Source organism: Hesperophylax consimilis, chromosome 6 (genome assembly GCF_061612785.1).
Source record: "Hesperophylax consimilis isolate HC1 chromosome 6, BYU_Hcon_1.0, whole genome shotgun sequence".
NCBI classification, from domain to species: Eukaryota; Metazoa; Arthropoda; class Insecta; order Trichoptera; family Limnephilidae; genus Hesperophylax; species Hesperophylax consimilis.
Genome location: NC_142841.1, coordinates 13662244 through 13683532, shown reverse-complemented (window position 1 = coordinate 13683532; position 21289 = coordinate 13662244). Strand labels below are relative to the sequence as shown.

Sequence of the window (21289 nt, the reverse complement as noted above, 5' to 3'; positions counted from 1 at the left end):
GTCGCATCTTCTTGAAAACCAAGTTCCGCAAATCTGAACTAAAAAACGTTTGTAAAATATTTAAAAATCGCCAAATTAACAGCCTGATATAGTAGATACAAACATAATCTAGAATGGAAAAGCTTAGATTGAGTTTCATTGATCGTTGATCATTTATTGTTTCAGAAGATTGAAAAAAGTTAATGGTTTGAAAGAAAAACACAAGGTAAAATGTTAGTCGATCGTTTTTTTTATCATCTAAATTAAAACAGTGTAAAAGTTGGATGAAATGCAATGCGTAAGACAAATACAAATGAAAAGCATTTTCTTTAGATGGAGCTTAAAATAATGTTGTGTTAAGCTGAATATATCATTCGCGGATTCATTCATTTGCGGAGAACGTTGCTTGTGGAATGTTGGCGACGTTAAAAAGCAGAGGACGTCTGGCGTGACGCCTAGGTGAGAATCCAACGCTTTCGTCAACTCAACTACTAACTGGTTATTTGAATTCACAATACTTTGTGTTTAAGGCGATGCCATACGTAGTAATGCAAAATCATGTGTTTTTGGTTTGAAAATTTGGTCAAAATAAAATAAAATGCACTTTTTGGCTATGTTTTTTTCTTGCATAAATCAAAACAGGCGGATGGTGTTAAGCGGGAATTTAAACCTTATCACCATCTACGTAAGGGTTGTTATTGATAGCGGCTCAATTTAAAATATTACACGACGTAGTGCATCGCCTTAAAGTCACTTTATTTTGAAAAAAAAGAGTTATTTGTTCGGTTTTTCCCCTTGTATTGTTATCAATGTCTATACTTACAATTTCAGGTATGAAAAAAATAGTATCGTGTTCTAGTTAAAGCAAATGGAAAGCTGATATACAAATTGAACCGAACTAGATTTAGTTTTCCATCAAATAACTAGGCCTCATCTCGAGAACTTTATGCCTTTAAGTACAATGTACAGTGAGTATTACGTAAACGACTATACGCAAGGTTATATACCTCATGTTATTATTAAGTTATATCGACCTTTTTGACTTTTCAAAATTTGCCCGTGTGACAAGTGGCGTTGTTCTGTTAGTAAGTGCTTTATCCAATAAGGAAGTTTTTTATCAACGGAACTTTTTATATAATTGGTATTGAGGACTAGACGGTGGTGGCATTTTATGCGACAGAAGTCAGCGCTCGAAGCGAAAATACCGAATATTAAAAAAAAAACAAAATCCATTTCACGAAACTATGCGAAAACCAAAATTTCTAAAATAAAATTTAAATTATTGCTTGTTCAATGATGGAGGTCTTGACTTGCAGAGGATTGAAATCGCAATGCCTGTGTGAACCCGATGCCTTCTATTACTCGGCTAGCTATAATAATCCGGATGGTAAGGAAGTATGTGAGGGGAAGGGGAAGTCAAAGGAAAAGGTTGGGAAATTGGCTAAGCGCAGCTAAAAATCATTTAAAATCAAGAAACACCCCCATTAAAATATTATTTCAGAAAAAAAATTAGGGTATCAAAATTTCAGCAAAATGCTGTAACGTACTTTAAACAAAGACATTAATTAATGTTTCAGATGCCTGCCGGCTGGTCCTTGTGCCTATTAATCGTTTAAAATTTAATTTAATTTTGGTTCATGTAGCGTCGCTTCGTTTTCCTGTTATTTTCGAGGAGATCGTAAAGTTCCGCTCGCGATCTGATTTTATTAGTACAGGCATTTTGTCACTTCGTTGTGCATGTTTTGGAGGTTATAACTACAGCACTTTTCATTTTTGATGAATTTTTTATAGCAACACTGAGAAAATATTAGCAATATAAGGTATATTATGCTGTGTTGAAAAGTGAAATGCTTATTCGAGTATAATGGAAAAATAGTAAATAATGACAGGTTGTTTAAAGGTTATAACTGTTGAAAACACAAGATATTAAAATAAACTATAGCAATGAAAGAAAATTAAAGAAAATGAAGTAATTTAAATTGGATCTTAGACTCTATTGCATATTAAATAATTACCGCACTAGGGGACTTGTTAACTTATATTTGGGTCAACAAAACAATGTAATAAATAGTATGAAGTCGTTCTTATTCAATTGCATCCACAATGAGATTTAAATAATTAAAAAATAATGATTGTATGTGTAATTTAATTAATATCATTCCTTGAAATAGTAATAGAAAAACAGATGAATTGCTTCCTACAGTTTACAGCCAATGAATTCACCTACATACATACATACCCTTTATACATACAGACACAACTTTATCCAATTTTCTATGACTTTGAGTGTGTGTTATATGTACTTATGTTTCCTGTGTTATATCTAGCACTTATAATGTTATTCTTCTCTATTTTCCGCATGGTGATTTCTCGTTATATTTGTGCTTTAGATTCATACTTATTAGTGTGAATTTGACCTGCTTAAAAACTACTTTGTCAGTTCAGCCGTTATTTGTAATAAATAATGAAAAACACAATTTAAAAAAAAGTTGTCTTAGAGAAAAGATATTCTAAAATAATGTATTACATACTTACGTGAGTTACAAAATAAATAAAAAAAAAATGGGTGTGTCAAGCCTACGCAAGACAGAAGTGAAACTTCTAGTATTCTTCTCTCTCTCTCTTTTCATTTCATTCTCTCTTTTTTTCTGTCTATTGACATATTTATAAGTAGCATGTGATAAAAAAAATTAAAAGTTATAAAAAAAGAAAAAAAAAATTAGTTAAAGCGGGGATCGAACCTCGGTTCTTCACGACCACAGTCGTGCGCTCTGCCTGTAGACAGCGAAGATGAGTTAGGAGAGTGAGTTAAACTAGGTATATAATATTAGCTAGGCTCCTATAGCGAAATGATCCCGTTTTTTCGTCACGGTCATGAGTCGGTTTTACTCCGGTCCTCGAAATTGCATGACGCGCGTAAAGAAGTTTCACTTCAAAAAATTCCTGCAAAGTTATGGATGTAATTACGATCTTTTTCAAGCGCGTATGTAATGATTATTTTTATCAACGTCGCATACACCTTGCTAATGTTTTCAGTATTATTAGGGCTTTTTTATACTAATTTTCATATATTTATTGGCAGGTAGAATAGAAATTAATATTGTTTAGTGTTTGCCAACGACCATACCATGTTGAACACACCGGTTCTCGTCCGATCACCGAAGTTAAGCAACATTGGGCGCGGTCAGTACTTGGATGGGTGACCGCTTGGGAACACCGCGTGCCGTTGGCCCATTTTTTATGGTAATTTTATGTTTTTTTTTATTTTTTTATCGTTACTATCATTAATAATATCATAAAATTCTTTAACTTTTCAAGTATGCTACAGGCCTAAAATATTACTTAGTGGATTGATATTATGGTCAACCATTGAAAAAAAAAATTCCTGCAAAGTTATGGATGTAATTACGATCTTTTTCAAGCGCGTATGTAATGATTATTTTTATCAACGTCGCACACACCTTGCTAATGTTTTCAGTATTATTAGGGCTTTTTTATACTAATTTTCATATATTTATTGGCAGGTAGAATAGAAATTAATATTGTTTAGCGTTTGCCAACGACCATACCATGTTGAACACACCGGTTCTCGTCCGATCACCGAAGTTAAGCAACATTGGGCGCGGTCAGTACTTGGATGGGTGACCGCTTGGGAACACCGCGTGCCGTTGGCCCATTTTTTATGGTAATTTCATGTTTTTTTTATTTTTTTATCGTTACTATCATTAATAATATCATAAAATTCTTTAACTTTTCAAGTATGCTACAGGCCTAAAATATTACTTAGTGGATTGATATTATGGTCAACCATTGAAAAAAAAAATTCCTGCAAAGTTATGGATGTAATTACGATCTTTTTCAAGCGCGTATGTAATGATTATTTTTATCAACGTCGCACACACCTTGCTAATGTTTTCAGTATTATTAGGGCTTTTTTATACTAATTTTCATATATTTATTGGCAGGTAGAATAGAAATTAATATTGTTTAGTGTTTGCCAACGACCATACCATGTTGAACACACCGGTTCTCGTCCGATCACCGAAGTTAAGCAACATTGGGCGCGGTCAGTACTTGGATGGGTGACCGCTTGGGAACACCGCGTGCCGTTGGCCCATTTTTTATGGTAATTTTATGTTTTTTTTTATTTTTTTATCGTTACTATCATTAATAATATCATAAAATTCTTTAACTTTTCAAGTATGCTACAGGCCTAAAATATTACTTAGTGGATTGATTATTTTTTTATCGTTAACATCATAAACAATCTTATATCATTCTTTAACTTTTCAAGTATGCTACAGGCCTAAAATATTACTTAGTGGATTGATATTATGGTCAACCATTGAAAAAAAAAAAGGCGTTAAAAACAAAAAAATAATGTGCGATGGCCGAGAATCGAACTCGGATCAACTGCTTGGAAAGCAACTACGCTGACCATTACACCACCAACGCCAGTTGTCGAGATGAGCTAAGAAGCATTTATATTTTACTTCAAAACTTTGACTAGATCAAATGAACTTTAATCGGTCCCGCATTTTCGTTTCGGTCATGAGTTCGTTTTACTCCGGTCCTCGAAATTGCATGACGCGGGTAAAGAAGTTTCACTTCAAAAATTCCTGCAAAGTTATGGATGTAATTACGATCTTTTTCAAGCGCGTATGTAATGATTATTTTTATCAACGTCGCACACACCTTGCTAATGTTTTCAGTATTATTAGGGCTTTTTTATACTAATTTTCATATATTTATTGGCAGGTAGAATAGAAATTAATATTGTTTAGTGTTTGCCAACGACCATACCATGTTGAACACACCGGTTCTCGTCCGATCACCGAAGTTAAGCAACATTGGGCGCGGTCAGTACTTGGATGGGTGACCGCTTGGGAACACCGCGTGCCGTTGGCCCATTTTTTATGGTAATTTTATGTTTTTTTTTATTTTTTTATCGTTACTATCATTAATAATATCATAAAATTCTTTAACTTTTCAAGTATGCTACAGGCCTAAAATATTACTTAGTGGATTGATATTATGGTCAACCATTGAAAAAAAAAATTCCTGCAAAGTTATGGATGTAATTACGATCTTTTTCAAGCGCGTATGTAATGATTATTTTTATCAACGTCGCACACACCTTGCTAATGTTTTCAGTATTATTAGGGCTTTTTTATACTAATTTTCATATATTTATTGGCAGGTAGAATAGAAATTAATATTGTTTAGCGTTTGCCAACGACCATACCATGTTGAACACACCGGTTCTCGTCCGATCACCGAAGTTAAGCAACATTGGGCGCGGTCAGTACTTGGATGGGTGACCGCTTGGGAACACCGCGTGCCGTTGGCCCATTTTTTATGGTAATTTCATGTTTTTTTTTATTTTTTTATCGTTACTATCATTAATAATATCATAAAATTCTTTAACTTTTCAAGTATGCTACAGGCCTAAAATATTACTTAGTGGATTGATATTATGGTCAACCATTGAAAAAAAAAATTCCTGCAAAGTTATGGATGTAATTACGATCTTTTTCAAGCGCGTATGTAATGATTATTTTTATCAACGTCGCACACACCTTGCTAATGTTTTCAGTATTATTAGGGCTTTTTTATACTAATTTTCATATATTTATTGGCAGGTAGAATAGAAATTAATATTGTTTAGTGTTTGCCAACGACCATACCATGTTGAACACACCGGTTCTCGTCCGATCACCGAAGTTAAGCAACATTGGGCGCGGTCAGTACTTGGATGGGTGACCGCTTGGGAACACCGCGTGCCGTTGGCCCATTTTTTATGGTAATTTTATGTTTTTTTTTATTTTTTTATCGTTACTATCATTAATAATATCATAAAATTCTTTAACTTTTCAAGTATGCTACAGGCCTAAAATATTACTTAGTGGATTGATTATTTTTTTATCGTTAACATCATAAACAATCTTATATCATTCTTTAACTTTTCAAGTATGCTACAGGCCTAAAATATTACTTAGTGGATTGATATTATGGTCAACCATTGAAAAAAAAAAAGGCGTTAAAAACAAAAAAATAATGTGCGATGGCCGAGAATCGAACTCGGATCAACTGCTTGGAAAGCAACTACGCTGACCATTACACCACCAACGCCAGTTGTCGAGATGAGCTAAGAAGCATTTATATTTTACTTCAAAACTTTGACTAGATCAAATGAACTTTAATCGGTCCCGCATTTTCGTTTCGGTCATGAGTTCGTTTTACTCCGGTCCTCGAAATTGCATGACGCGGGTAAAGAAGTTTCACTTCAAAAACAGAATTGATGCAGAATCCGAGGAAGCGACCTTAAAACAAAGTTAGTATAAATACATTATATTTCCTTAAAAATTAGCTATTATAATTATTATTAAAATTTCATCAAAGTTCAAGAATGTATTATTTAATGTATATTTGTCGCAAAACCTTCAACAATACGCATCATGAAAACAATTTAAGTTGATGACTGTTTCAGAAGGTATACGAATTATAGAAGCTAAAACACTCACAAAATATACATATTAAAACACTCACGAAATGTACACATTAAAACGCCGAATAAGTTTTCCCTTACATAACCGTCGATATCTTTAACCCACTGATAACCCATGCACTAGAAATGCCCTCCATACAGTTTGAATGGAAACCAATGCCGCCGCAGACTTTAATTTTTTTATTCTAGTCCATTTACCCAAAACCTCCTAGATCACAAGGCCGGGACATTCATTTGAAGCAGCCTACTAACTTGTATGAAGTTCTTAAAAAAAAAAAAAATGAATTCAATTTATTCTTATTTATTAAAACATTTTTAAATTCTGCTTCAATTCAGTTTTTATTTTTTTATTTTGTAACTTACATAAGTAAGTAATACATTATTTTTAGAATACCTTTTTTCTTTTTTAAGAAGTATGAAACTAAAGAACAAATGTAACGAGAAACCACAATGTGGAAAATAGAGAAGAATAACATTACAAGTGATAGATTTAACACAGGAAACCGTATACACAACACACACTCAAAGTCTAGAAAATTTTAAAAATTTGTGTCTTTATGTATAAAGGGTTTAATTAATTAAAAAAATGTTTTAGTTAATTTAAAAAAAAATTGTAAAAATACATTTTTTGAGATTCCCACACAAGTTAGAAGGCTGATTTGATTCAGTGTCCCGACCTTTTGATTAGGAATTTTTGATTTACCACGCTCTCTGTCACTCTTATTATACTATTATGCCTGTCATCGTAATTGCCATCCCATTTGACCGAAACAATTGTTTTATAATCCTGATGAAACACAGTTCTGTTTTTAAAATTTAAGCAAACAATTGTGAGACTTTTAGATCACGAAACATGCCTACATCACATTTTTTGTGTTTTCTTTATTCAACGCTATGAGAGCAAGTTGGAAAATTATGGAAACCAAAGTAATAGATAGCCTGCATCTTTATCAACCTTGTTTTTCTATGTGAATTTTCTACTTCTCCATGGCCATTGTTAAAGATAGGCTAAAAGAAACACGCAACAACTAGCCGATCAAATAATGGTACCCGTGTCTGCTGTTTCAAAGGTTTATTGCCTAAATACATCCCTTCCTCTTTTGTTTTGAACTTTTTAAATGGAATTTGTCGCATAGACGCTACTTCATATTAACAACGAATAACAAAAAGTCATTCAATAAATACACCACGGCAAACAAGATTCGGTGTTCTAACTATTAATTTTTTATCACGAATTATATATTCAATTTTTAAATATATTAATTAAAATATACAAAATATCGAGTACCTACCGGCAGATAGGTGATAGGCGTGCGTAAGGTAAACATATTATTACAAAAGCAATCAGTAACTGAAGAAAGCTTTTGTTTAATTGCGCTTGTTTATGAAAAGCTGCAAATTAATAATTTATTTGATAACTTATTGAAATTTTCTTATCGAAGCTTTATTTATTTCCTCATTATAGTGCCAGTTAAACATAAAAATTTGTCTACAGGTTAATTAACAGTTATTAAAACACTTTTCATAAATATAAAAAGACATTTATACCGCTGAAAATAGAGGTAATAGATATAATGCAATTATAACGGAATATAAAAAAAACATAATATTTAACCGCAGTACAATATTATATTAAACGGATAAGAATTTTCTGGTAAGAGCTTTGCAAATATTCCAAAGATGGCGGCCTGTTCAAAATATGGAAAAATTGTTTTTGGTAAGATAGATTTTTATTACCATTATTTTTTTCTTAAATGATTTTACTGATAAAACTTTTGTGAATAAGTAGGTTGTGAATAGGTCTCAGTGACTCAAATGGTAGAGTACCTACTGTCCTGGTAAGACTAGAAGATGAGGGTTCGAGTCCTATTTTATTTTTTGGTATTTCATTCTATTCTAATATTTTATTGAGAGTTTTTATTTTTATAAATGTTGAAATATTTAATTATCTTTTTGGATGGTGATGCAACAAAAAACAATTAATATTATTGTAGAAAGCAATCACTTATCGATTTGACATATTTCCTTTCTAAAAATTATTAAAACTCTTGGTTTTAAAACAAAAAGTATTTTATTTTATTTAAAACTATTAATATTGATTGTGTGGCACCAGTTCATATAAAATATATATTTACATATTATTTAAAAAAATTTCTTTCCGCCTTTTGACTAGAATTAAATAAAATACACATTTTAATTACATGTAAAGAGTAGCTACCTATATTTTTTGTTGGTACTACTGAACTAGGTCAAACATTAGTAGGTCACTTTCTTATTAGGGATTAAATCAAAGGCAGTGTTTTCACACGGAGCGAGATGACATGAAAGGTTAAAATGCGTGTTAGCATGTTTTACTGAGGACCTATGTACTTGAAGTACCTACATACTTTACCATACATAAGGTTTCTTACGTGTTAGGGTTTCGTCATTAAAATTTACACACGCCGTTTTTACGCCACGCACAACAATTTTACTGTCTCCAAAAAATGCAAAATATTACTTTGAACATTTACAGTCTTATTAATAAATAATCTCATCACAATTTACATAAATTATAAATTATACATATATTTTACAAAGACTGTACAATTTGTATTTCGCATTATTACTAATAAAACATGTCTCTAACTGCGATGCGAAAGAACTGACCATATCAAATTTTGGCATACTGGCGCATTTTCTGGCAAGATGAGTAATAAGACTAATATGTCTTAATTTGCGATTTGTGATGTGTGATTAAAATAAGTTTTTCTTCATTATTTCTATTCTGATGACCTATTCAGTAATATATTACTATAATTTAACATATATATTTACTATTATTTGTGTTATTTTTCCTTGGTTTTAATCCATTAATAATGTAATTTTGTATTTTAAAATTCATGTTGCCGGAAAAAGCGAGGTTATGTCGTACATTTTAATAACATAAACGCCTTGTGCACGTGTAGGTAAATACAAGGTTAAAAAAATCAAAGAATATATTATTTTATATTTCTTTAATAATTATATTTTAATTGTATTTAATTGTATGGATGAGATAAAAAGTCAAGCGAGAAGTTACTTGCAAGCTCCTTAAATAAAATACTTTTTTTTTTAAATATTCAACTCTCTGAAATTTCTGTTTTAAGTTTTTTTTCAACTTTTTTCATGTATAAAATTAAAATATTGAAATTTCAAACACTGAAATCTAGAAGGTAATTTATTAGTGGTACTTTTTTACGACATCTTTAAAGTGAAAAAATATAGAAAATTTAAAATACCTCGCAAAAATTCAAAAATTCGATGAGAAATTATAATTATTTCAAGTTTATCAAACGGAAAAGCAAATCTTTTGGCAGGTTAAACAATGTTTAAATCTTATTTGTCTTAACATGAACTGTTTTACGTCACTTTTCGTTTTGCGTTTCAATAAGTGCGTTTATCACATACACGGTCGTTTATCAATTGAATGAAATTTTCTCCACGCTTTTTAATATATTAATGAACATTTTTTTTACTGCAATTCTGGGGAAATAACAATTTGAAGTCTGATACTGTAGCAGATTTTATGGTGAATGAATATTAATGAAGATTGTGCCTTTTTAATGAAAAATTACATTAATTAAATATATGTTTTAGTGATTTTTGTCACAAGATTTAAGGCCTGAGACTACTACCATTTTTTGCACTCTACAATGATTTAAAATGTCTTCATTTAATGAAGACTTCACCCAACCTGAATATTAATACCAAGGCTTTCGTTCTACTGGAATATTTATCACCTAGACGTAATGAAATACTGAACTTCACAAAATAAAATTAAACACACATTTTTGCGTTTTTTTGCATAGATCGAAGAAAGAGGCTAACGTTATGCGAAAAAGTAATCGCTACCTAAGTGAGGAGTGAGTCATTTTGTTACTTTTGTATCGGAGTTCAATTTGTTGAATTCGAAACCATAAGCGTTTGGTCTGTGGGGTATTGTGAATATAATATATGAGATCTTCAGAACACTTCGTATCTACGAAAATCAAAACGAACCCGCCAGTGGATCTACTTGTGGCCGGGAAGATTCTAGACTCTACCAGGCGTAAGTGTCCCTTATACAGGGTGTATCGGCACTAACCCGACAAACTTTAATCAGCTATTCCTTAGCACATTTGGAGTAAAAAATGTTATGGGCACTTTGTTGTCCGGTAGCATTTTTTTTTCAATTAAAAACAAAAAAAAATTAAATTTCCACACTACATCACTGTCATTGGCATTGCTTTTCGGGTTTAACAGCTGTTATAAGCAAGTATGTCGAAAAGCGTCTTCGCTCTTTCGCACACACTAAATAATAATAGTTAAAAATGAGACGAATGGTGCCGTGCCATTTCGTTGTGATTGTAAAAGTGCGCCAATATAGGTACACACGTTCATTATTCAACGGAATTCGAATAAAATATGACCAGATGGGTTTTCAAACATTGACAAAGGATAAAACAGTGGTGAAATGTGGAGAAAATATGAATAATAATTTTTTTATTAAAAAAAACGTTACCTGACAGCAAAGTGCACATAAGATTTTTTACTCCAAATATGCTAAGGAATAGCTGGTTAAAGTTTGTCGGGTACGTGCCGATACACCCTGTATAAAGCGGCTATGTCGAAGTATCTGTTCAGTTTTTGGCACTCAGTCGATCAGTCTCGTTCCGACGTTCAGCTGCAACTACCGACAGGCGGTCGTTCTGCCCCCCCCACGACTCACCGTGCCCACACACCAGGCCGTATACTCTTTCACCAAAAATGAAATTATATTATATTAAATTAAATATTTGTGAAATAATCCGTTATTAAAAGAAGGCTACAATTAACAAACGCCTCTGTGAGAATTAATAGCAAGCCCATTCACGATTACATAATCTGCCAACCAGGTCCACCGCACCTTCAGCTCTTTCCTCACTGGAGCACCTGAGAGACCAATGTTCTTCAATACCAGAGATGAGTCACATACAAGTCTGGTCTCCGCTTCTACGCAGTCGAACTACTTGCTTCACTTCACTCCACTACCGTCCATCTTCGCTAATAAAGGTGTAAAAATATTTTATTTATAAATTTTGGATAGTCGAGACCACAAAAATGTGATACGATCGTGCATTACTCTTATTTTGTTATTTTACAGGCACCACATAAGAGATTTCCTGGAAAGAATTGTTTCTAGCTTGGAGAAATTTTTCGGAGATGGAGATGTTTCTGGGAATAAATAAGAATACTTCAAGAAATTTTAGCTTCAACAACTGCAAAAGAGTGAAGAATTTTTATGTGAAACCGCACAAGAGTTCCCACTTCTCCCAACCGTCTAGAGGTGAGACTATGGCATCCCCAATCGGGGTATGTTGTGAGGCTGAGGGAAAAGAGATGGGGAAGAGTAAGGTGGGAAGTACCTGGTTATTCAATTCTGAATGGTGGTCTTACACCAGTGCGATACTGAGAGTATCTTTCACTCTGGTACATGCCAAAAATATACTATATTATTGTACATGAGTAGGTATATTGTAAAATAACACAAGTTCATCAAATAAAATTGACTTGTGCACGCCAGTATTTGAACCGGCGACCTCTGGCTTGCTAGTCCAGAGCCTTACCACTTGACCACGGAGGCCGTCAGGTGATCAAAAACTGTTGAAAAGCAAACATTGGCATTTTTTCCGATAATTTCTGGCGGCAAAATTTCTGACCAAAAACGCCAAAAAATGATTTTTTTAAAACAAAGTTTTTTTCTCGCTAAATTATATTTAAGCGTATTAAAAAAATAATAATTCTTAGACATTTTTTAATTAATATTACGGTTAAATTTACACAGGTGGGTTACAAGTACCTACTTGGTGTGTTTTTAGCGTCTAGCTTATATGAATCGACAAACTGTTCGTCGTTTCTTTAAAACTGCCGTAAATAAATCGATACGGTTCGATTATCGGATCAGGTGAGGGTTTAGTTAACCGTATCCCCCAGAGCACCTTCAACTCTCTCAACTATAGTAAGCCGCACGCTATAGTAATTCCAAACTTATTTTATTGTTATAATATTATATATACGAATAATACCGACAAAAGGTGAACTAGGGTTACCTGGACCAACAGGCTGCTAATATGTACTCGGGCGGTCGAAGTGTAATGAAGTTCGTATTATATGAGCCAGGAATGGCATGAGCCTGTCTTTCACCCATACATAAAAATTAACAACATTCTGCATGCAGACCGTTAAATTTATAAAAAGTAACTTCAATAAAAAAATTAAAGAAACAGTATCAATGAAATAAAACAATTATTTTATTTTATAACCACGATTTTATTTTATTTATTATGACCGGCTGTTAGAATATATGCATTGGGTTCACATTCAAATTTGAATCGGTGAAAATGTTTTGATGAAGGTTTTTAAGCACTGGTAAAATGTTTACAGTTGCTGTCAATTTGATTCAATTCGACAACATTAGTGAACAGATAGTATCATTTTAAATAGTGTTCTTCGATGTTAAAAGCGGGTATTCTTAAGAATAAAAAAACGTCTTAACTCCCATACAAAATAATGCGCCAGAGACCCGAAAAATAAAAAAAATAAAACTTTATGAATGATTTGAAGCATAAAATAACAATTAAAAGTAACTATAAAATATATAGAGGTATTTAAATTAGAAAGACATACAAAAATTAAAAATCGACTGCAGTTTTTCATTCACCCTAAAAAACATGGACCTTAAAAGCCCTGGACAGAGCATTAGTGTGATTTTGTTTGAATGGCATTGAAGTCAAATGTAAGGTGTTGGGAAATTACCTGGCAGCCATCTTGTATGACTAACTTTTGAACTGATTTGTATCCAAAGTGATGCTTTGAACTATTATATTTTATTTTAGTGTTGTTATTGCAGTTATAACGGCTTATGACTTTTTTGGTATTTGATGATTCAAAAATGGGATATGTGATTAAAAAATTCAAGTAGGTTTTGGTATTTATCATACATCTCCCCCCTGCATCGTCAGGGTACGAATGAAACCAGTAAAAATATGCTGTGTTTGCTTATGATTTTACCATTTAGACCATATTTTTAGGTTCTGTAAATTTGGCACACTATGGCAAACGATCCCTCTAATCGTTTTGGCAAACTTGGCATAATATGTCAAAAATTGCTTGGAAAATTGGGTGGATATACATATATTGAGAAAGACAAAATATAACATAGAAGAAAGGAACAGTAAGATAGCATGTAATTAAAAAAAAAGAAAAACAAATGGCAACAGAGAGAAGGAAACGCTAAATCGAAATAACATGTATGCTTTAACCGTCTCGTTCTCTCTGTTACATAATGGGTAGAATAGAATTAACCATTATGTGCACATTATTTGTCTCTTTCTCCCTGTTACATTACGGGTTATTTGGAAATAACTCTAAATACAAAGTGACTGTTTTCCACAAAAAAAAACTGTGTTGGTAGTTGACAACGGCAGCATGATAACGATTCCTTTCACAGTCCTTTGTTTGAGAATGACGAGTATGTTGAGTGAGCAGGTGGAATGTGTTATTTTTTTTCATTAGTCAGTGCCTCTTCAAGACTCTTTTTTGTATTTCAACAAAATCCAACCTATTGTTATATTTTTCGTTTATTTTCAGATATTTTGTAAGTATTAAAAATATCTAAAAAATCATTGACAATGATAATATCAACAATTTTCAATGAAAATATCTTGGGGTTACTGCTCGTTGGTAGCAAATTTATTGACATTTTCGTGTAATTTATTTAATATGTGTTTTTTTGGGGAAAATGTTCAATTATTTTGGTTATTCAATTTACTACACATTATTTACAGCATGCTTGCAATATTTCACAGCGTTTCAACATTTTTTCCTTCTACTTTCACGATAAAGAATATAATTTACCGCTGCCTTTCGAAAATGAATGCCATTCGTGGAAAATCATTTTATGTATCCATTTTTTATAAGTTTAGCCATAAAGCCATATTATTTCTATTATGTTTCTCTTGTTGTTGGTAACTACCTTTTTTGCATTAACGATGATTTTAATGTTTATCTATTAAAATCTATGTCTGGAATAAGTTTGTTTCCTATTTTGTGTCGTTAAGTATGTTTTAAGGTCATGTTTTTTAAAAAATATTGAACACTAGTGATTTAGAAAAAAATAAGTTTAACATTATTTTCCAAAACCCTGACTTCATAATGAAGATCAAACTTTGAAATTAAGTTAACTTCAAATCATGTTTTTGTAAGTTACCAACTTTTGGAAGCAACCACACGATATGAATTGAAGGGAAAGTAAGATGCAGAAAAATAGGTAACGGTTTCAACTAAGTCTCGAACCCAGGCACGCTATTCTTCGAGACTGGCACTTTAACGACTGGGCCATTGGCACCTAATTACAATCTGCAATTTTTATCAATTTCATGCTTCCGTTTTTGAGTTACTAAGATTTTCTTCAATTATTTCCCATTTGCATATTGTTATTCATATTTTCATTGGGAGTTGTTGATATAATTTTCATCAATGATTACTTATTAGAAGGATGTTTATACGTTTCAATAAGCTATCCTTAATTTAAAAATGTACATACATATAGCATTTTTCATTTGAAAAATTTTGAAAATGGTCAGTAAGCACAATGAAAAAATGTGGAGGGAATGATGGGTTTGCATACTTTTATAAAAATGTATTGTATGGAAACGTAACGAAATACACGAAACACAATGAAAAATCTCACACATTCCACAGCAAACGAGCAAAAATCGCTTACTTACATGATCGATCATAAAAAAAACTACATGAACTACGATAAGCAGTGGCGGCTCGTGACTTTTGTGTGTACTAGAGTGATTATATTATAAAGATGTAGCTGAAAACGAAATTTCAGTTTGGCCGTTTTCTGAAAATACTCTCACAAAAAATCGATTTTTCAAATAAAATAAAAAAAAACATTTTCAGCTACAAAAACATTATTAATGCCATTTTTTGTAATATTAGCAACCCAAAAGTCACAAGCCGCCACTGTTTATAAGAATAGTATATAACATGGATTAAAAGATAATATTTCATGAAAAACACTAAAATACAGTTTTTAAATTTTGCATGAAATTATTATGATAATATTTTCGTCAATCTCGCGATTATCGAAACCTAATACTTCCACCCCTTCTTGGAACATGACAACGAGACACGTGGCCTGTATTGGGGGAAAGTATAGACCTAACCTTAGCAATTAGCTCTTCGTGAGGTGTCACAATTAAATCGTCTGAAAAACTGTCATCCCTTTCTGTGGTTTTCCTTCTTAAAATGCATTGAAATCAAATATTTTCAAATTCATTATCATGTCGGTTGATACTGCCCGGAATCGCCCGGGTGTCATATTTATCAAAATTTCCAATTTCCTTTTTGACATAACGAAAAAATCTGCTTTTTTGACCAAAATAATTATGAATTAATGTGTCACTGTTGTTTTTAAACAAAAAATAAAGAGATGAATTTTACAGTACTTGAAAAAATTGCAATAATTGCATGACACCTTTTCTGATTTATTTATTGAGAGTCATATCAATATATTTACGTCAGGGACACACTACTGTCCTGTGTGGCAGCCATAGTTGGGTGACAATTTTCAAAATATATGCAAATCCAAAGTAACACTTTCATACCCGCATTATTGTTTCCACATATACAAAATATGTAATGCTTCGGTATAATTTTTGATGTTTAATTTTTTTTTCGTTTATTTGGCTTATTTTTAAATAATAAGGTAAAATAAACATAACACAAAAGTAATACAAATAACTGTTTCATGTCGAAAATGCACATTTACAATGTAGTGATAACCTCTAAGGTTTAAAACAAATAACATTTCAACTAAAATTCATTCAGAAATAAAGAAATAATCTAGGATAATAATCTTTAAAAATTCGCCATACTAGTCTAAAATATGTCCGTCACTACCAGTGTTAAATTGAATGAACATTGAAATTCATTTACAATATTCTGGAAAATGACTGTGAACAGTGAATTGAACTGATGTTGTTATTATAAAAACATATCCTTATGCGTTAAAATATTTGTAATTCGAGTAGAAAATATTGATATCTCACCTAAATGAAGTAATCAATGACGGCAAAAATTAGATGAAACTCACAATCGGCAGATGTCAAAATATTAATGGTTTTTGTGGCGGGAATAAGGATTTCACAATGACGCCACAGAAAAGATGACAAGCTATAAAAAAACAAAAAAACATGGCTTTTCTAAATCACTGCCGTAACGGTAACAAAAATCGCAAAGTTCTTGTTAATTTGAATTCACACTGTGGCTGAAAGGGTTAAGACGTAGAAACAATTTTTGTTACCGTTAGGTAACAAAAATCGCAAAGTTCTTGTTAATTTGAATTCACACTGTGGCTGAAAGGGTTAAGACGTAGAAACAAGTTTTGCAGGTAAATTAGAATATACTATTGAAATATTTTACACAAGATGTTACAGCGAACCTTTGACAAGTTTTTCGATTTGACGATTTCTAATGTTGCCTGTTTTCAAAGTGTACATCTTGATGTTGAATTTTAAGTTTCTAATCGGGTTATTTTTCTTTCACAATAAACATTACATATCTGTTTTAATTTATCCTTGCTTTTGAAACTTATCATTGAATCATTAAGTTTGTTAACATAATAAATTATTACTAATATTTCGGGGATTACAACACTTTTATTTAGTTTAAAACTGATTTAAAGCTTGTGATGAAAGGCTTTAAATCACAGTGAAAAAACAGATAAACCATAGCTGCAAAAAAATATACAAATTATTTATGAAAACGGACATGCTAACGACATCTGGCGGAGAAAGAATTGATCCAGCTTGCTTGCAGTAGGCACCTGTAATAGTTGGAATTAAATCAAGGTTCCGGGACGAAAGCAGAGAGGTCGTAAAATTGTCTAGCACGAGAAAGAAACCCCCTTTCTAGGCCTAAAAATAAATATTGAATTTTGTCAACCAATAGATCTAAACAAAGAGCTATAAAATTTTGAGTAACCAATCAGTGAACGGAGGGGCGTGTGTCTACGAAAGACAAAGGAATGAACTATGGACCCGACATTAAAATAGATAATTAACGACATTTCGATTCCCACAGAAATTAGAGGTGAACGCACTTTAGGGTAAGCATCGACTTTCAAGGTGACAAACTCCTGGGAATGTTTACAATAACTGAGAAATTTAGGAGGTAGCGAACCATTGTAATCGAGTGCTTTGAAGTTTTCATGTTGGAAAAACACACACACGAAAATGCAATGAAAAAAATTATAAACGTGATAGTATAAAAAAGGACGGGAAAAGCGAAGGAAAGTTACTGGCGGAATTTTCAACTGTAGTGCAATTATTTATGATAGAAGTAGGGTGTCGAGTTCGAAAAAATCGTACTAAAGAGAGGTGAGAGTTTTGGAAACAATGGAAATTAATCGTTATCAATTTAAGATGAAACGGACATATTGGTAAATCAATTTTGAATGAAAATTTCGCAAAAAAAATAGACATTTTAGAAAAGTGCGGCGACCGAATGGAAGGATAATACAGAGATTTTTGAACTGCTACAAAGGTCCTAGGGACATGAAAATTGAGTATCAGAAGAAGACAGTAAAACTAAACATATAGCGATAGATTAGATTCAGGAAAAGTAGACATTTTACATAATTATTAGGTTAGATAGATATTAGAGCTACACAAGATTACAGAGGGATCGAAACAAGATAAAAGGTTGACGGTCTCATGTGTATTTTGGAATATAAACAATCGAAATCCGAACATGATTTTTATTTACGTTAAGGTAATAAACGATTGGAGAGACGATTAATTTTAACTTGGACCTTATGGAATGTTTATTTAAAGCAAAAGAGATTAAAACTAATGGTTCTAAAATTAAACTAAATTTACGGCCGTAGTACATAAAATCTGAGACGTAAACATATGTCCAGACGTATAATTTATGTGAAATCTTGTAAGTGAGGGATGGAGAATGGGCGGAGATTGGGTCAGACAATAAAAGTGACAGATATCCCAGAGTCAAATTAGGTATATCTCCCATAGAAGTGTGGAAAACTATATATTAATTAATAATAAATGAAGTATGAAATTTTCCTGGAGACCACACACATCGGGAAAAGTGGAGAAAAGATAAAAGAAAGGGTAAAGAACGGAGATAAAGAATAATCCAAGTGGAGAAAAGTGATACAATTCAAATTTATCCGTGAAATAAATAAATACGACTTGGAAAATAATTAGTTATAGAGTTATGAGAAATAACAAAAGAATAAAGAAGACATTGTGCAAGAAAACGTCGCGGATAAAAGAAAATCCAAAAAGATAAGGAAAAACTCAAATCTGCGACATAAAGATAGAAAGTACGGGTGGAAATGGAAAAGCTCATATAAGTGACAATAAAATTAAGTAGAATTTAAACAAATCGAAATTCAAAAATGCGTAGTAAAGATTTCGACATGGATTTAAACAATTTTCGCACGAGATGCATGAAATTGAGATCTATATATATGTTATTGAGGACGGACCTATCGCGAATTGAGAAAAAAAAGGAACGCAAAATCATGAGATTTTAACTACATTTTGTATGAACAGAGGACAAAGGAAGCTTGGGCGATTAACGCAGGCTTACCCGATTTGGACCCTATCGATTTAGAGTCGTGAGATAAAAATTAACCACCGCCCAGAGCCGGAAAACAGAAGATCGTATGTAGGAACAAGTGAAATTAGGGGGAGATGTGTTCGGATTTGCGAGTTGTTAAAAGACAGAATTGATTATCAAAGAAAATTCAGATACGTCTTTTGGAACCTGAGAAGGGTATAAAATGGCGGTGCAGACCAGTTTTCGGGGAGTCAGTCGAGATTTTGAAAACGGAGTTTACGTCGCAGTACTACGTCTATTGGTAAAATTCTAGTGAAATAATCTAAGTGTTAAATTTTGAAAAAGTCTAAGTTTAAATTCTGAACAAGTCCCTGGACTTAGGAAGTTTTGTGAAAAGTTAGAAATTTTAAATTCAGTTTAAATTCCTTTGAAAATCCCATCAGTGAAGTTTTGTTGAGTCAGTTTAATTTAGTGAAAATAAATATAATTTAAACTCAGTGCTTAAAAAGTGTTTAGTGAAGTGCAAAAAAGTGATTACTGAATTAAAAATTAAATCAAAATTTAAAAATAATTATTTCATTCAAAGTGAAGTTTAAAATTCGATTGAGAGTTTTGTCGTTCATTTAGAGTGGATGTGCTCGTGAATTGAAATTTAAAAATAGATTATAATTTAACATCAATTTGAAAGAAAATAAAATAATAATAGAAATAAACATTTACATCTTAGTTTAAAATAAACACAATTTAAACAGTTCGAAAAAGAAATAACAACAAATGCTCAAACCTTTGTTCTAAAAGTAAAAGTTTGAAAAAAATCTAATTTATTAAGAATCGAGTTAATTAAAAGGTTGCGCAATTCGGAAAAATTTTCGTATAAATTTATATAAAAGAAATTTAGAATCAATAAATTGATCGATTAAAACCCATCGTGCGCATAGCGACCGTGTTAAAAGTGTTTGTCGTTCTAATCGGAATTTTAAACATCAAGCCATTATTTCGAAAAAGAATTTGAGATAGCTATCACTCAAAGCCTAAACTAGAAAAGTGTTATTAAATCAACGGGTTTTCTGGATTAGGATTTCGTTCGAAAGAAAAATCAATTATCAGCAAATTTATATGATTCAAGCAAGAATAAAATATTAAATAGGAATAAATAGTCGAAAAGATTTATTTTGAAATTAGTTGTAAAATTCAGTTAATTAGGTAGGATTTTCTTCGGCAAGATTTGTTGTGTGGCACCCAACCGGAAAAATCTTTTAGAGGGTGAGTTTTCCTTTTATAAATGATTTTCAGGCCCAAGGAGTGAGGAGGCACAGCTGATCAATGGTATATCATTTAAATTATTAAAACAACAAAACAAAGAATTACACATCAAAATATGTATATTGTGTATTTGTGTATATATATATAAATATAAAATAATATATTGTATATAAAGAATATATATATGAGTAATGTAATTATATATATGTATTTTATTTATTAATCGAAGCATCGAAATGGTAGCGATTTTTAATCCCTACCCGAGGACATATCTATATTATTGAAAAAGAAAATATGTATTTATTAATATTCCAGACTATGTAGAATCATATATTTTATATTTATTTATTAATATATGTACTCTTTTTTAACATATTTTGACAATCGAGATATGTGTACTTATATATATATATATATTTATTCTTCAATTAAACTCTAGTAAATTTACTAAATTCGGAAAATGAAAAATAGTTTAACTTCAATAAAGGAATTAAAAATATTTAAATTAACTATGCACAGTGAACGGTGGCATAACTGAATCATAAGGAGAGCGCGAGATATTTTAAAATAAACAATCTCACATCTGGGTTAGTGGGTCAGATGAGATGTTTACCCTGTTCAATTTGTTGATAAAACAAAGCATACACTGAAGAATTGGGTCAGTCAACTGCATAGTTTGAAAACGACCTTGGCCATAACTAGATAATTTATCAGGGTTATAAGGATAATAACCAGGATGTCATTGTACAATGTGCAGCGATTTTTGCGTATTCACAAATACCTATCATTCACAAACAACAATTGAAAATCACGGTTTAGCAAGAATTATATCGAAAAAATTACATGAAACATTTGAATACCATTGATTAGATAGTCGCATAGATTTTATTAGTTACCTGA

General features: G+C 31.8%; 6 non-coding genes across 6 annotated transcripts; all 6 read left to right on the top strand.

Moving 5' to 3' along the window:
• Nucleotides 1-3092: 3092 nt before the first annotated feature.
• On the top strand, nucleotides 3093-3211 carry LOC149422968 (5S ribosomal RNA). The gene has a single exon (XR_016302350.1). It is a non-coding gene; the product is annotated as a 5S ribosomal RNA (ribosomal RNA).
• A 323-nt stretch (nucleotides 3212-3534) lies between these two features.
• LOC149422967 (5S ribosomal RNA) lies at nucleotides 3535-3653 on the top strand. Its single transcript, XR_016302349.1, has one exon. It is a non-coding gene; the product is annotated as a 5S ribosomal RNA (ribosomal RNA).
• A 322-nt stretch (nucleotides 3654-3975) lies between these two features.
• On the top strand, nucleotides 3976-4094 carry LOC149422966 (5S ribosomal RNA). Its single transcript, XR_016302347.1, has one exon. It is a non-coding gene; the product is annotated as a 5S ribosomal RNA (ribosomal RNA).
• A 674-nt stretch (nucleotides 4095-4768) lies between these two features.
• On the top strand, nucleotides 4769-4887 carry LOC149422965 (5S ribosomal RNA). The gene has a single exon (XR_016302346.1). It is a non-coding gene; the product is annotated as a 5S ribosomal RNA (ribosomal RNA).
• Nucleotides 4888-5210: 323 nt separating this feature from the next.
• LOC149422964 (5S ribosomal RNA) lies at nucleotides 5211-5329 on the top strand. Its single transcript, XR_016302345.1, has one exon. It is a non-coding gene; the product is annotated as a 5S ribosomal RNA (ribosomal RNA).
• Nucleotides 5330-5652: 323 nt separating this feature from the next.
• On the top strand, nucleotides 5653-5771 carry LOC149422963 (5S ribosomal RNA). Its single transcript, XR_016302344.1, has one exon. It is a non-coding gene; the product is annotated as a 5S ribosomal RNA (ribosomal RNA).
• The last annotated feature ends 15518 nt before the right edge of the window (nucleotides 5772-21289 follow it).